Genomic DNA, 17,053 nt, shown 5'->3' with positions numbered 1-17,053 from the left:
TAATTTTTCCAGAATCTCGAAATTATTTTAAGTCCTTCAAAATCACCATGCAAGTGGACTTAAGTGCAGTTGGCTAATCGCAGAAATGTTTTACACTAAAACGACCATAACTCCTAAACCGTAAATCTCCTCATGATGATCTACACATGTATAGAAACTACAAAACAAGATCTATCTGGTTATGGCCAGTGGTGTTCAAATTTTAACCATTTTCATGGCCGAATGTCCTGCAGAAAACAGATAAAGTGCAAGAATGCCCAAACTCAATTTCTACTACTTGATCTTAACACAATCACTACCTATAACCATCATAAACACAAGTACTTCTCAAGATCCACCCACATACACCTTATATGCTCTATATAGTACCACATACATGGATTACAACTCAACATCTCAAGCCTTTAGCAAGAACATAATCAATACAAACTCAAACAAACACAATCCTTTGGATCTTAACACTACAACAAACATAACTCTTAAATCCAACCATAAAACCTTAAAGGGTTGAAACTTATACCTTCTTGGACACTAGAAAAGGTAGTGCTAGGATTATTGAGGCTTGGTTCGCTTAGAAAACACTTAGAAGGGCTAGCTCCTTAAGAAACAAAACCAAGAAACAAGTTAGAATTTCGGAGTTACATTTCAGCACCTCATTCAAACATTTTTATAAAATTGAAAAAAAATAATTTGAGGCTGAAATTTGGTACGAAGCTTACCCATGATATAGAGAAGATATGGTAAAAATTTCATGATATTTGAATGAGTATATTTTGAGTTATGAATTTTTCTTTCTCCCTTGCTCAGAAAATCCGAACTGCTGGAATGAAAAATGGGAGAGCTTTAAGTGAGGGAAAAGGGGTTGTTTTCTTTTGTGGCTAAAGTGTGGGAGTGTATAATGAATATATGGGATGTATGCAGCAGATTTGACAATAATTTGGCAAAGGTATGGGTTGGTTTGATTGTGTGGTGAAGTGAGAAAAGGGAGAAGTATGGCTTGTGTACTTGTTTGTCTCCCATCACTATTCAACACTATTCTACTAACTATTCTAGTTAGCTTCTAATCATCTAGTTACACTCCTAACTACTAGTTAGGACTTGGTTATGCATGGCCAACTTGCATGGGATTTAATTTCTCATTCGTTTATTTATCGTAAACGCAATCGTCGTTCCATTCCGATAGTTTCCACGTATAACGACTTGTTTCGTAGCGATTTCTTTTATCGCTTATAATCCTATAACCAATTCCATTCCTTCTCTTGATCATAGAAACACCTTGATATATTATTTATTTCACGTAGTATTCCCGGTTCTACGCCATTCTTTATGGATACGAAAACACGTAGTATAATTGTGAATCTTCGAATTCCGTCGGCTTTTACATTCACTTATTTTCCTCGATAAACAAGAATATGATCTCGGATTCTCAAAATTCCACTATTCATTTTATGATGATCCCCATACGTATTACTTAATTAGCTCAAGTTACTATTCACAGAAGTTTTAAAATATTACAAAAATCAGGGTTCTTACAGTCTCCCCCCCTTAAAAGGATTCCGTCCCGGAATCAACTCACAAATAGATGGGGGTACCTTTCTCGCAGGTGGCTCTCTAATTCCCAAGTCGACTCCTCGACCTTGGGATGTCTAAATAAGAATCTGAATAGCTTGACACTCTTGTCCCTGAGTACTTTCTCTTTTCAACCAATGATTTTAACTGGTTGCTCAATGTAGAATAGATCTAGTACTTACTCATGTTTCACTATATTCTTGGTATCCGCATTATACTTTCTCAACATTGGCACATGAAAAATACTATGAACCTGTTGAAGGTTTGGAGGTAAAGCCAATTCGTATGCCACGGTTCTATTTGTCACAAAATCTCAAAGGACCCATATATCGGGAACTCAACTTCCCTTTCTTTCCAAATCTCATCAGTCCTTCCCATGGTGACACTTTCAAAAATACCTGGTCACCCACTTCATACTCTCTGTCTTTTCGTGCTAAGTCGGCATATTTACGCTGTCGGTCATCCTCTGATCAACTCAACTATGTCCCTCGTTCTTTACACCAAGTCGGGACCTAGTAACTTTCTTTCACCAACTTCATCCCAGTACAAGGGTGAATGGAACCTCCGACCATACAGCGCCTCATGTGGGGGAATTTCTATACTCGCATGATAACTATGATTATAGGCAAACTCTATCAAAGATAGGTGTTCATCTCAATAACCTTAAAAATCAATTACAAAATTTCTCAACATGTACTCCAATGTCTGAATGATTCACTCACTTTGTCCATCGGTTTGGGGATGGTATGCAGTACTCACATTCAGTTTGGTTCATAAGCATTCCTGAAAGCTCCTCAAAAAAATCTGGAGTTGAATCGGGGATCTCTGTCAGATACGATAGCTACAGAGACTCCATGTCTTATCACAATTTCCTTGATGTATAGCTCTGCTAATCTATCCACCATGTAGGTTTTCTTGATTGGAAGAAAGTATGCTGACTTGGTCAGTCGATATATAATTACTCATATTGCATCACGGTTAGCCTTAGCTCGGGGAAATCCTACCACAGAATCCATGGCTATTTGTTCCCACTTTCACATCGGAATTCCTAAGGGTTGTAGGAGTCCCCTCAGTCGCTGATGTTCCACCTTCACTCTTTAACAGGTCAAACACTTACTGACTCAATTGGCCACGTCTCTTTTCATGTTGGGTCATCAATAATATTCATTTAGATCTCGGTACATCTTGGTACCTCCAGGATGAATTGAATATCCATCGGCAATGCCAGCACGGGGGCTGTTACCAAACTCCTTTTCAATTCCTGAAAACTATCCTCACATTTTTCATTCCACGCAACCTTTTCCGTTTTGCAAGTAGGCCTAGTCAAAGGTCCTGATATCTTAGCGAAATCCTGTACGAACCTCTCATAAAACCGGTTAATTCCCAAAAAGTTCCTACTTCCGTAGGTGTGGTTATTCTTTCTCATTGGAATACTGCCTCAACATTGGTAGGGGCAACTAGCACTCTTTCACTGCTCATCAATTGTCCTAAGATCTGAACTTCATTTTGCCAGAATTCGCACCTTGAGAATTTGGCAAACAACTTTTCTCTTCTCAATGCTTCTACCACTATCCTCAGATATTCCGCATGTTCTTCCTCCATTTTAGAATAGACTAAAATATTATCAATAAAAATAATGACGCACACGTGCAAATACTTTTTAAACACTCGATTCACAAAGTCCATGAAAGCTACTGGGGAATTCTTTAGCCCGAACGACGTCACCAAGAACTCATAATGTCCATACCTCGTGCGAAATACGGTATTTGTCCCCTGTTTTAATCTTCAGTTGGTGATATCCCGTTCTTAGATCGATTTTCGAAAAGTGTACAACTCCTTCAAGTTGGTCAAACGAATCGTCAATTCTAGAGAGAGGGTATCTGTTCTTAATAGTCAGCTTATTCAGTTCCCTATACTCTGTGCACAATCGCATACTGCCATCCTTCTTTTTGACAAACAACATTGGTGTGCCTCATGGTGACACATTAGGTCTCATCATTCCTTTGTTCAACAGTTCTTGCAACTGTGAAGTCAATTCTTTCATTTCAACCGGGGCTAGCCTATATGGGGCTTTTTGAAACTGATGTCATTCCTGATGCTAATTCGATAGCGAACTCTATCTCTCGGTCAGGTGATAATCCTGAAAGGTCTTTGGAAAACACATCCTCAAATTCGTTAAAAACTGGTATGTCACATACATCGGGGCTTCTCTCTTGGTACCCGCCACGTATGCTAAATACGCTTTGCTATAATTCCTCAATAATTGCTTCGCTTGAGCAATATTCAAAAATTTCTGGGTCTGACGCTGACCCTTAATCACAATTTCCTTACCGTTAGGCATTCGGATTTTAACTTTCTTTCCTTAATAATCAATCTAAGTACCATTGCTCGACAACCAATCCATTTTTAAGACCACATCAAATTCTCTCAGCCTGAAAGGAATTAAGTCCAACTTAAAGTCCTTCCCTCCTAGTTCCCACTTGCAGATTAGATGAATCTCATTAATTGGAACAACCTCTAAATTCACTATTTCTATTCGCAATAATTCTCGCATTGGAATCACATTAAGTTTTAACTTGGCCAAAAATCTCGCGATATAAAATACTTAGTTGCTTCAGAATTAAACAGAATATTTGCAGTAACCAAATTGAGTAAAAGGTTACCTGCTATCACGCCCTAGCTGGGTTGGGGCAGTTGCTAGAATAATGTCTTGGTTGGTTGCAATTAAAGAACCTCAGTAGCTCTTTTCCCAAATTACATACCCCGAGATGTTTCTCCCCACATGACTTATGATCTGGTAGGGGTGACCGAAACTGGTTATAAAACATAGTCCTATATTGACCACCTCCCTGGGCGATACTCTTGCTTACCGGTTCGCTAAACCTGGTACCCACTACGGGTTGGGACACCGCTCCCCTCTCAGTCCTAATCGGAAACTTCTATTTATCGCTCTACCGCCTTGGCTTCCGAACTCCTCTTCTTGCTCTCTTCCTCTTTTTGACCTTGCTCACTCTCTGCCTCTACAATCGAGGCCTTTTTGCACATAGTCTGTTATCTCAAGTAATGACACTCGGTCCTGAATTCATTGTTTCAGCCCTTACTGAAATCTCCTTGCCTTTTTCTCTTTCGTGTTCACAAACTCCGGCACGAATCTCAACAGTTCAATAAATTTGGCTTTGTACACAGCCACTGACATCTTATCTTACTTAATCTCTAGAAACTTCAACTCCATCTGAGCCTCCATAAACCTGGGAAATACTTTTCCCCATGTGATAATCACATCAGTCTCCAGGGTTCCTTTAGGTTCCCACTAATAATTTGCTTCTCCTTTCAACATATAATTGGTGAACACGGTCTTTTGTGTCTCTTCTATAGGCACTATCTCAAAGCTCTTTTCCATTTCTTTCAGCCAAGCTCTGGCCTTAACAGATTAGCAGTCCCTTGAAATTTCTGGGGGTTTTAACAACCTAAAGGCCTTAAAGACATTAGTAACTGGAACATGATCAACCTGGGTTGAGGGTGACAATTTAAATTATCTCGAAGAAGATTCATAATTTGGTCCATGGGGTTTCCGCTCTGGCCTTCCCCCTCGTTAGTATCCATAGTTTCTTCTTCATTGTAATCCTCTAAGTCGAATTCATTATATTCGACTTCCTCGTGTTCTTGGTTATTTTGGTTTACCAATTCAGCAGGGTTTGCTCTAGTTCCCCAATATGTCGGGGTGGCATCGTTATGCTAATATTAAAGATCACCAATATAACATTATTCGCGTCTCTCCTCATTATGTTAAAGTCGCTTAATAACTCGCTTTGCCACAAATACATTCTTCATTCCTCTTTAGTTACTCGCAACGTTGTGCCCACGCACCTGATTTGATGCGTTAACAAAAGACGACATCCTGTCGAGAATATACACGTAGCTCCTAGTGATATCCCACTCTTGCAATTCTGCGTCAGACTTATTGGTCTTCTCCTCCAGCAGTTCGGAGCTTGCTGCGTTGATTGCAGGAGCATGAAACTTTTCGAAAATTATTCTGTCGATTCTCGCTTTCCGTGCCGAGCTATAATGGCTTAACGGACGAAATGATTTCATATTATCGCATAGCATTCTCATCTTGGGACACGCTAAAATCTTCCTTATAGGACATAGATTCCTCAATAGTATAGCGAATACCCTTCTTGGTAGAATCGCTGTTTATCATGTATTGAACCCTTATTATCGGAACAATACTTTCAACCAATTCAGGTAACGTAATAACCTTAATAGTAAAAGAATTAAGAATCTTGATTCTTGCCTAATATGTCTCCTCAAGGACCCTCTATAAAGAGCTATGAGTAGCAAGACTCGGGTTTTCCAATCAACCCATGGTATTGGGGTATCGTTTTCATCCCGCTTTCTCCGGAGACTTAGCTCCACTTCTATATCAACATTATAAAAATCATGTACAATTTTCTCCTTTCCTCATTTTGTCGATCTTAAACGATCCCATCAATTTCCGTATAACACTTCACATAAACACTTCAACATAACTCCTGGTAGTCCATCAACAAACTCTATCGGCTCAACCAATGGACTCTCTTTTGCATATAACTCTTAGCACTCTTTTCTCTGAGTGCTACAACTCATTCTCTTCCCTTAATGTCGGCTTTTCAATCAACTGTTAATAACTCAACCAATGCCTCAACTCTTAAGGCTAAGGTCCCCTTGGGTACTACTGTCGCGACTACTCCATAGTAATCCGACTACGAACTCGATGAAAGTTCTTGTTAACTTTTAGATCCTCAGTCTACCCATTTTACTCTTACTGTTTCCAAGACTTATAACCTTTGGCTCTGATACCATTTCTGTAACACCCCCAAATCCAAGGTCGTGAATTCGGGTTGTTACGATCACTTATTAATTAAATAATTCTCTTTTCACAATATTACTCGACCTTTTATTCAGACTCACACACACACAGGTTATATGCTTGGAAACATTATTAAATAAATCATTTCCACTTATCTACCTGACGGGGCTGGCGCACAAAAAGCCTACGGAACTCACGAGCGTTCCTTACCCGCCTAAGGACAACAGTCCTGGTCTGATCCATGCTGGTAGTCTGTTGTGATATGATATATAAAAGCAAGGGTGAGCATTAAAGCTCAGCAAGGTATATATCCCCATAATTAAGTATGTAAGGATAAATAAAACCAATAATTATACTTTGTATCTCCAAAGCGTTCTGAAAGTTTATATGCTTATCAAATTTATAAAATTCTCAAAATCAACTACAATAGTATATCCACTGAATACTTGTATTCATCTCCTTCTCAAAATCATTTTATACTCGTACTCATTTTATTTCAAAATCTCAAGATGTTACTCGAACCAAGATTCTCATATGGGTGTGATATATATTCGTCAACATCCCAATTTAAAACTCAGCCTTATCGGCAGATTTCTCAAATGGATTTGATATATAATCATCAACATCCTTATTTAAACTCAGTCTTATCGGCAGATTTCTCAAATGGATTTGATATATATTCATCAATATCCTTATTTAAAACTCAGCCTTATCGGCTCTCTGTTGTATATTTCACAACAGTTTTTCCAAAATGGAAGAAAGGGACTATACTGGAATAAACCACGTATCGGTGATCAGCCGAATACGAAATTTTCTCTACTAGTAGAAGGAATACAAACCTAGCCGCCTTTGGGCTCATCAAGACACTACACGGTGGTTGCCCATTGCCGTGCAAGTCCGAAAGTCAATGGTCACATAGACCATATAACCGTACAATGCGCCACTCCGCGCTTGCATAATGCGCCACTCCGCGCCTGGTCACTGCCCGATACCACTCCGTGCCGGGCAGGCCACATTCCAGTCCCAAAACATTTATATCTTTTGCTCAAAATCCTTTTTCGAAGGAATAGGTCGTTAAAAGTTGACCTGTAAATAAGATGTTTTATTCATTACTTTTAACTCAATTGATCTTTGGGAGTTGTCGGAGTTTTGAATTTAAAATCATTTTCAAATCCCTATCTGTAGTAGGGTGACACATATATTACTCACTTGTTCTTTATTGAACGAGGAAGCAAAACTCTTATGCTTCTAGACTAAGTTCCCTAAGGTTTTGATACGTTTCAAATGATTAATCTCTTTCAAGAGTTTTGAATAATTTAGAAAGTACCTTTGGGAAATATGTCTATTTTTAAATAAGTTTTTAGAAGTCCGAAGACATTAAATATCTAAGGTCTCATAATAATCTAAGAGGGATTTAATGAATTGATAAAATCTTATAAATAAAACATCTCTGTATAAGGTTCAATGAATTGATAAAATCTTAAGTACAAAGTATTTCTAATTAAGGTTCAATGAATTAATAAAAAACCTTAAATACAAAATATTTCTGAATAAGGTCCAACGAATGGAGACACCTTAATCAAATAATCAAAACAGGATTTGGTATCCTATAATTGCTCTTTGAATAGTTAAATCTTTATTAAATAACGTGAAATGATTTATAAACTATTCAGTATATTTTTAAATACTTTCTTTATATTTAATAATCCCTTAAGTATCGCTTTATAAAATAATCAATCAAGTAAGGGTGTCCCTTAAATGAATAAACCAATATTTCTCGAAGTTTAAGTCAAAATCTCAATCGTTCGCTTGATATATATATTACGCGAACGTACTTTGTTTATCGAAATAGAAATCTTTCGCGTTCGGCTCTCTCCGGAATTAAATCGTTATTAAAATATTTCCGACTCCCATTATCCTATATTATATTTGAAATACGTTTCAATTTCTCATACTCGTGTAAAACGAAATTTGTTTTCGTAAACAATCGCATAATTCGTATGCATTGATATCATAGACAAGCATATATATTTGAACTGTAAATCATGCCATCAATATCACAACAGTATATAAATATATAGCATGGATAGTATGAGATAGGGTTTCGAAAACTTGCCTCGAGTAATCGAAGTGGTATGGTATCTAGTGTTTGGTTGGCGATCTATAAACAAGAACCAACAGTCTAAGTTAGTACGCGATTAACGTCTCGCTTTTATTAAGCAACTTTCGCAACTACTCAAGTATAACGAATCTCCGATCGTCACATTCTCAACACTTATATTCTCACTTTATAACATGGTCGAGTTTTGAAATCGATCGTTCGCTTTAGAAAATTCATTTCGAGTTTTAAGCTCGAACGTGAGAAAACGCGCGTCAAAACTTGGTTTTTATGCGTTTCTCGCTTGCGCTCGCTTTACCAAAATATTTTTATAAAATCGAAAAATTAATATTTTCTCAAAATTCTTTTTGGAAAGTCTTCTCTACTGTCATATCCATTTTTTATAATTTTTCCAGAATCTCGAAATTATTTTAAGTCCTTCAAAATCACCATGCAAGTGGACTTAAGTGCAGTTGGCTAATCGCAGAAATGTTTTACACTAAAACGACCATAACTCCTAAACCGTAAATCTCCTCATGATGATCTACACATGTATAGAAACTACAAAACAAGATCTATCTGGTTATGGCCAGTGGTGTTCAAATTTTAACCATTTTCATGGCCGAATGTCCTGCAGAAAACAGATAAAGTGCAAGAATGCCCAAACTCAATTTCTACTACTTGATCTTAACACAATCACTACCTATAACCATCATAAACACAAGTACTTCTCAAGATCCACCCACATACACCTTATATGCTCTATATAGTACCACATACATGGATTACAACTCAACATCTCAAGCCTTTAGCAAGAACATAATCAATACAAACTCAAACAAACACAATCCTTTGGATCTTAACACTACAACAAACATAACTCTTAAATCCAACCATAAAACCTTAAAGGGTTGAAACTTATACCTTCTTGGACACTAGAAAAGGTAGTGCTAGGATTATTGAGGCTTGGTTCGCTTAGAAAACACTTAGAAGGGCTAGCTCCTTAAGAAACAAAACCAAGAAACAAGTTAGAATTTCGGAGTTACATTTCAGCACCTCATTCAAACATTTTTATAAAATTGAAAAAAAATAATTTGAGGCTGAAATTTGGTACGAAGCTTACCCATGATATAGAGAAGATATGGTAAAAATTTCATGATATTTGAATGAGTATATTTTGAGTTATGAATTTTTCTTTCTCCCTTGCTCAGAAAATCCGAACTGCTGGAATGAAAAATGGGAGAGCTTTAAGTGAGGGAAAAGGGGTTGTTTTCTTTTGTGGCTAAAGTGTGGGAGTGTATAATGAATATATGGGATGTATGCAGCAGATTTGACAATAATTTGGCAAAGGTATGGGTTGGTTTGATTGTGTGGTGAAGTGAGAAAAGGGAGAAGTATGGCTTGTGTACTTGTTTGTCTCCCATCACTATTCAACACTATTCTACTAACTATTCTAGTTAGCTTCTAATCATCTAGTTACACTCCTAACTACTAGTTAGGACTTGGTTATGCATGGCCAACTTGCATGGGATTTAATTTCTCATTCGTTTATTTATCGTAAACGCAATCGTCGTTCCATTCCGATAGTTTCCACGTATAACGACTTGTTTCGTAGCGATTTCTTTTATCGCTTATAATCCTATAACCAATTCCATTCCTTCTCTTGATCATAGAAACACCTTGATATATTATTTATTTCACGTAGTATTCCCGGTTCTACGCCATTCTTTATGGATACGAAAACACGTAGTATAATTGTGAATCTTCGAATTCCGTCGGCTTTTACATTCACTTATTTTCCTCGATAAACAAGAATATGATCTCGGATTCTCAAAATTCCACTATTCATTTTATGATGATCCCCATACGTATTACTTAATTAGCTCAAGTTACTATTCACAGAAGTTTTAAAATATTACAAAAATCAGGGTTCTTACAGAGAATTTGGAAGTGATGTATTGATCATGTCAACATCCAGTAGTGTGTGGGTGAATTTGGTATTTCAGGTACTTCAATTGTTAAAGATTTTGGCTGTGACTCCACATTTATTGGAGCCACATCAAACTGACTTTGAGAAGGTGCAGTGACTGGGTCTTTAGCACCAGTTTGTACTGTGTGTGTTCCCTGTGCATCTCCAAGGATTTTTTTATCTCTTCTTTCTAGCATAAGTTTGTGGTGAACTAGTGTCCCTACCCCTCTTGGCCTGTGCTCCTAGTTGGGAGCTTGTTTCAATAGTAACATCCTTTTGGGAGAATGAAACTAGAAATGAGCTAATGTCCTTATTAACAACCACAGTTTGTTGGGAAACTGTGGTGTGACTAGGCTTGGGTACACTCATCTCACCAGCCTTATCCTTTGGGTTTCTTTGATTTTCACCCTGTCCCTCACCTTGCTCACCTTCACACTCCCCTCTTTGTGTTTAGTAGATTTTGCAACTGGTTTCTTTTGAGAGAAATCGAAGGGGGCTTTCTTAGCTTTGGATTTTAAAATTGTTGGTTTGGTAGCTTGGGTAGGCATTTGTTGGGTCATTGACACAGATGCCGTAGCTACACTAGAAGGCAAAGAAATATGTGAGGTTGGAAGAGTGGAGACATTAGTACTTACCTCATTTATCTGAGGGCCCTCCATAACTGGAAAATAGATGAGGGACACCTCTTTGTGGTGAATTTGCTCTATTAAGATCTGCAATAATCCACCTTTCTTGAACCCAACAATTCAGCTTGTTGGTTGGGTTCTCAATTGAAATGTCTTCAATAAGATGGTTAGCAAGCATCATAAAGAATCTAGCATAATAGACACTTTTACCTCTCTTATTGAGTTCTCCTAACTTAAAACCTAAATCAAATATGAATAAGTCACTGAAGTTAAAGTACTTATCAGTAACTAGCATATAAAGCATGTTAAGCATAGAAATGTTAACAGAATTGTTGTGAATATGTTGTGAACTTGATGATTTCATTAACAAAACACCTTAGTAGATTTAACTTAGTGAAATATGTAGCACTCGATGGATAAGCAAATATAGTCCCGACGGATGACTCAATATAGTCCCGACGAATAATGATTTGACATCCATCGAGTAAGTAGCTTATGTAAAAATAAGTCATGTAGCACATTTCTGCAAACACCTTTATATAGATTCGGTAGTAGCATATAAGTCATGTTGACTTTAATTAGATATGCAAAATAGATTGATTAATTGTACATAGATGATGTCTTGTAATTCTGCATAAATGAAATGAAGTCAAGTGCCAAATAGATACCCGATGGATGATCAACAAAGCTACCCGACGGATGATCAACAAGGCAACTCGACAGATGATCATGTACCCGACGGATGATAAATTCAAACATCTGTTGATAGTGACAACACAGTCACATACATCGAGTGTATGCAAAAGGAATGTGGAAGCCTATTCAACTGGGTTTTTGAGAACAAAGAAGCTTTGCCATTTCCATGTTAGTATGAAGATATTCAAAAAATGCTGGAATATAGTAGTGAAGCTACATAGTATTAGACTTGATAGGTTTTGTTTTATTATCTTGTCTTATTACTGTGTAATCTTAGTGATATATAAACCAAGAGTAGCAAATAGAACAACAACAAGACTAAGCAATACATTTTCTCAGAGAAACAATTGTAAGTTGTATCCTTAGCATTTCTCTATAAGTTTAGTTGTTCTTATTTTGTAAGCAGCTGTGAGCTATTCAAGCTTCACAGGGTTCTCTTGATATATATATATATATATATATAGTGGATACATTCAAATCCACCAGAAAGTTTTAAAGACTTCTATTTTTATTACTTTGTGTTTTGATTCATATATAACTTGTCATTCCGCACTTTGCAAATCAAAACATTGACATATATATATATTTTAAGTTAGAACATTTTATAATTTAGAAACAGTTTCAAGAATTCCATTCAACCCCCCTTCTGTAATTCTTGTTGCATTGTTAGGGACTAACAATTGGTATCAAAGCAAGCTCTTGAAGAACAAAGAGTTTAAAGATCACAACAAACAGCAAGATGAACAAGAAGGATGTTGGAGTCAAGATTCCTTTTATGGACAAAGATAATTACCATCACTGGAAGGTAAAGATGTATCTTCATTTACTTTCTCAAGATGAGGCCTATGTGGATTGCATAGAGAGAGGTCCTCATGTACCAGTGAGAGCTGCAACTGGAAATGAGCCATCAGTTCCCAAGCCAAGGCATGAATTGCCAGATCCTGATATTGAACTAGTCAGGAAAGACAAAAAGGCCATGAATATTCTGTTCAATGGAGTTGATGGTGACATGTTTGACAACATCATCAATTACAAAACTTCCAAGGAAGTTTGGGATACAATTCAGATTATCTGTGATGGCACTGAACAAGTTAGAGAAAACAAGATGCAGTTGCTAATTCAGCAATATGAGCATTTCCACTTTGAAGAAAGTGAAACTCTCACTGATATCTTTAGTAGATTTCAAAAGCTACTAAATGCTCTAAACCTGCATGGAAGAGTCTACCAAACCAAAGATTCTAACCTCAAATTTCTGAGATCCCTACCAAAACAATGGAAACCAATGACAGTCTCCTTGAGAAATTCACAAGAATAAAAGGAGTTTACACTAGAGAGACTGTATGGCATTCTAAAGACTTATGAGCTTGAAATAGAGTAAGATGAAATAATGGAGAAAGGGAGAAAGAAATGAGGGTCCATTGCACTAGTTGCTGAGTTAGAGAAGGAGATGAAGATAGAAGCTGTTGAGTCTACTTCAAAGGTCTGTGAAAACAAGGGCAAGGGGATGGTAGCAGAAAATGAAGTTTCTTTGAGCCAAGATGATATGGATGACATTGATGAACATCTAGCATTTCTTTCCAGAAAATTTTCCAAGCTCAAGTTCAAAAAGAACTTTGGAGCAGCTAAGCCAAATAGAAACATGGTGGATAAATCAAAATTCAAATGTTTCAAATGTGGCTTGGCAGGGCACTTTGCCAGTGAGTGTAGAAAGTCAGCAAGAAGAAGTTTGAGCCTGTGGATTATAAACAGAAATATTTTGAGTTGCTCAAACAAAAGGAAAGGGCTTTCATTACACGAGAAAATGACTGGGCAACAGATGGTCTGGATGAGGATGAGGATGTCAGCTATGTCAATCTAGCCCTAATGGCCAATTCTGATGAAACAGATACAAGTTCTTCAAGTAATCAGGTAATCACCACTAACCTTGCACATTTATCTAAAGCTGAGTGTAATGATGTAATAAATGACATGTCTACAGAATTATATCATTTGCGTGTTACACTTAAGTCTCTCACTAAGGAAAATGCTAAAATCAAAGAAAACAATTTTGTTTTTAAGTGAGAGGAATAATGTGCTAGAGTCTCAGTTTATTGAATTTGAAAAATTGAGAATTGAGTGTAAAATTGCTAAGGATGAATTAAAAGAGTCCTTGAAGAAAGAAGAGATCTTGAAGAAGCAGCTTGAACGAGAACAGGAGGTGATTAAGGCTTGGAAAACATCTAGAGATGTTCATGCTCAAATCACCAAAGGTCAAGGTATTGAGTCCTTCTGTGATACAGCCTGGAAGAAGAATAAGGAGAAGCTGGAATCTAATTTGGTTGAAGGATTGCTAACAGATGTGGACTCGACGGATGATGAGAGTCATCCGTCGGATAACCAAAAGGATTATCCGTCGAGTGACATAGATCCTCATCTGTCGGCTGTAAGCAAACCTGAGTAAAGCCAAACTTGCCAAGTTAAATGAAAAATATGGATCAGTTTCCAAAAACTTCATTTCAGGAGAATCTAGTCAAGTGAGGAAGGAGAAGAAAGTGAATGTTGGACATCTGTCTATCAAGCAATTGAATGACAGACTAGAGAAGATTGAGGTTAAAACAGAGGCTAAAAAGAAAAACAATAGAAATGGTAAAGTAGGGATTAACAAATATAACAACTACACACCTGATAAGTATGCTCTAAGAAAAATATGTGTTAAGTGTGGTAGTATAAATCATCTGTCTGTTAATTGCAAAACTGCCATGCCTACTCCCATATCTGTGCCACCTCATTTTCCCAACATGAATGACATGCCTTCTATGCCTATGAATGCTATGTCTACACAGAATATGAATGCACAATTTGCTAATATGCCATTTGCACATAATCCTTACTATGTTACATTCAGTTTGCCTCAAATGCCATTTAGCATGCCCTACTGGAATAACATGTTTACAAATAGCATGCTATTTTCTGTTAATCAAAATGTGCATGATAATTTTGTTGTAATGAATGGTTTCAAAGGTCCAACTCAAATGACTAAGGATGAATCTGATATCCCCAAGTCAAATGAGATCAAACCTAAGAAACAAAAGAAGAAAGCTAACAAGGAAGGACCAAGGAAACTTGGGTACCAAAATTAACTTGATTTGATTTTAATGTGTACAGGGAAACATAAAGAATCTATGGTACTTGGATAGTGGTTGTTCAAAACACATGACTGGTGATTCTACCCTGCTCACAGAGTTCAAGGAGAGAGCTGGCCCAAGTATTACTTTTAGAGATGACAGCAAGGGTTATACTGTGGGATATGACTTAATTTTAAAAGACAATGTCATCATTGAGGAGGTTTCCTTAGTGGATGGTCTCAAGCACAATTTGATGAGTATCAGCCAACTTTGTGATAAAGGCAATTCAGCGACCTTCAACTCAGAAGCCTGTGTTGTGACAAACAAGAGGAGCAACAAAGTAGTTCTCACTGGAGTGAGAAAAGGAAATGTGTACCTAGCTGACTTCAACTCATCAAATGCAGAATCTGTTACTTGTCTTCTCATTAAAGCAAGTCAAGATGAAAGTTGGCTCTGGCACAAGAAACTATCCCATCTAAACTTCAAGACCATGAATGAACTTGTAAAGAAAGAACTGGTTAGAGGCATTCCTCAAGTGGAGTTTTCTAAGGATGGACTGTATAATGCTTGCCAAAAGGGAAAGCAAATTAAAGCATCATTCAGAAAGAAGCTTGATTCAATAATTGAAGAACCTTTGCAACTGCTACACATGGATTTGTTTGGACCAGTCAATGTGTTGTCCATCTCAAGGAAAAGATTTTGCCTAGTAATTGTAGATGATTTCTCAAAGTTCTATTCGACATATTTCCTTAATTCTAAAGATGAGGCTAGTGAAATCATCATCAATCACATAAGGCAAGTCAACAATCATCCTGATTTCAAAGTTAGAAGAATCAGGAGTGATAATGGAATTGAGTTCAAGAATTCTGTCATGAGAGCATTTTGTGAAGAAAATGGGATTTTCCATGAGTGTTCAGCAGCAAGAACTCCACAACAAAATGGAGTAGTAGAAAGAAAGAACAGATCACTTATTGAACCTGCAAGGGCAATGCTTGAAGAATCTAAGTTACCAACATATTTCTGGGCTGAAGCTATAAATACTGCATGCTATACTCAGAATATTTCTCTGGTTAATCAAGCAAAATGCATGACTCCCTACCAATTGTTCAAGAATAAGAAGCCAACTCTAAATTTTATTCATGTCTTTGGCTGCAAATGTTATATCTTGAGAAATCAAACTGATCAGAATGGGAAGTTTGATGCTAAAGCAGATGAAGGAATTTTTGTTGGATATGTTGTTGGTAAAGCATATAGAGTCTACAATCTGAGAACCAATATTGTTGTGGAATCAATACATGTTGTGTTTGATGATAAAAAGATTGAAGGACTACAAGATGGAGATTACCATGAAAGCCTCAAATTTGACAATGTGGAGATGGTTAATGATGACAGTGATGATGAAAGTGATTAAGAAATAGTATCAAAGGATAATGCAGAAAATTCTACTACCAATGAAGCACAAAATTCAACATCTATCGAGTTGCAAAATGCTTCATCCGTCGGGAGACAATCTGCTTTATCCGTCGAGAGACAACCAGCTTCATCCGTCGGTACTCAAAATTCACCATCCGTCGGGTCATCAAAAGAAGCTGAAAGTCAGAATAAATCACTTACAGAAAGTTCCCCTTTCGTAAATCAAAGATCCATAAACTCAGGGGGAGTTTCTAATAATCAAAACTCAATCACACATCAAGACAACAATGAGGCCTCTTCATCTAGAGCTAATCTACCTCAACAAAGGAAATGGACAAAGGATCACCCCTTTGAGTTCATCATTGGTGATGTATCTTCTAGAGTTCAAACAAGCAGAGCAACTCAAGAAGAATGTCTATATAGCAGCTTTCTCTCTAAGGAAGAACCAAAGAAGGTAAAGAAGCTATGTTGGATCCTAATTGGATTTTAGCTATGCAGGAAGAGCTAAACCAATTTGAAAGGAATAAAGTATGGAAGCTGGTGCCCAAGCCTAAAGGAAAGAGTCCAATAGACACCAAATGGGTATTCAGAAACAAGATGGATGAAAATGGCATAGTAGTCAGGAACAAAGCTAGATTGGTTGCTAAGGGCTATTGTCAACAAGAAGGGATAGATTTTGATGAAACATTTGCTTCTGTTGCAAGACTTGAAGCCATCAGAATCTTCTTA

This window comes from Apium graveolens, chromosome 11 (genome assembly GCF_009905375.1).
Source record: "Apium graveolens cultivar Ventura chromosome 11, ASM990537v1, whole genome shotgun sequence".
In the NCBI taxonomy this organism is placed as follows: Eukaryota; Viridiplantae; Streptophyta; class Magnoliopsida; order Apiales; family Apiaceae; genus Apium; species Apium graveolens.
Note: the sequence above shows the minus strand (reverse complement) of the source record.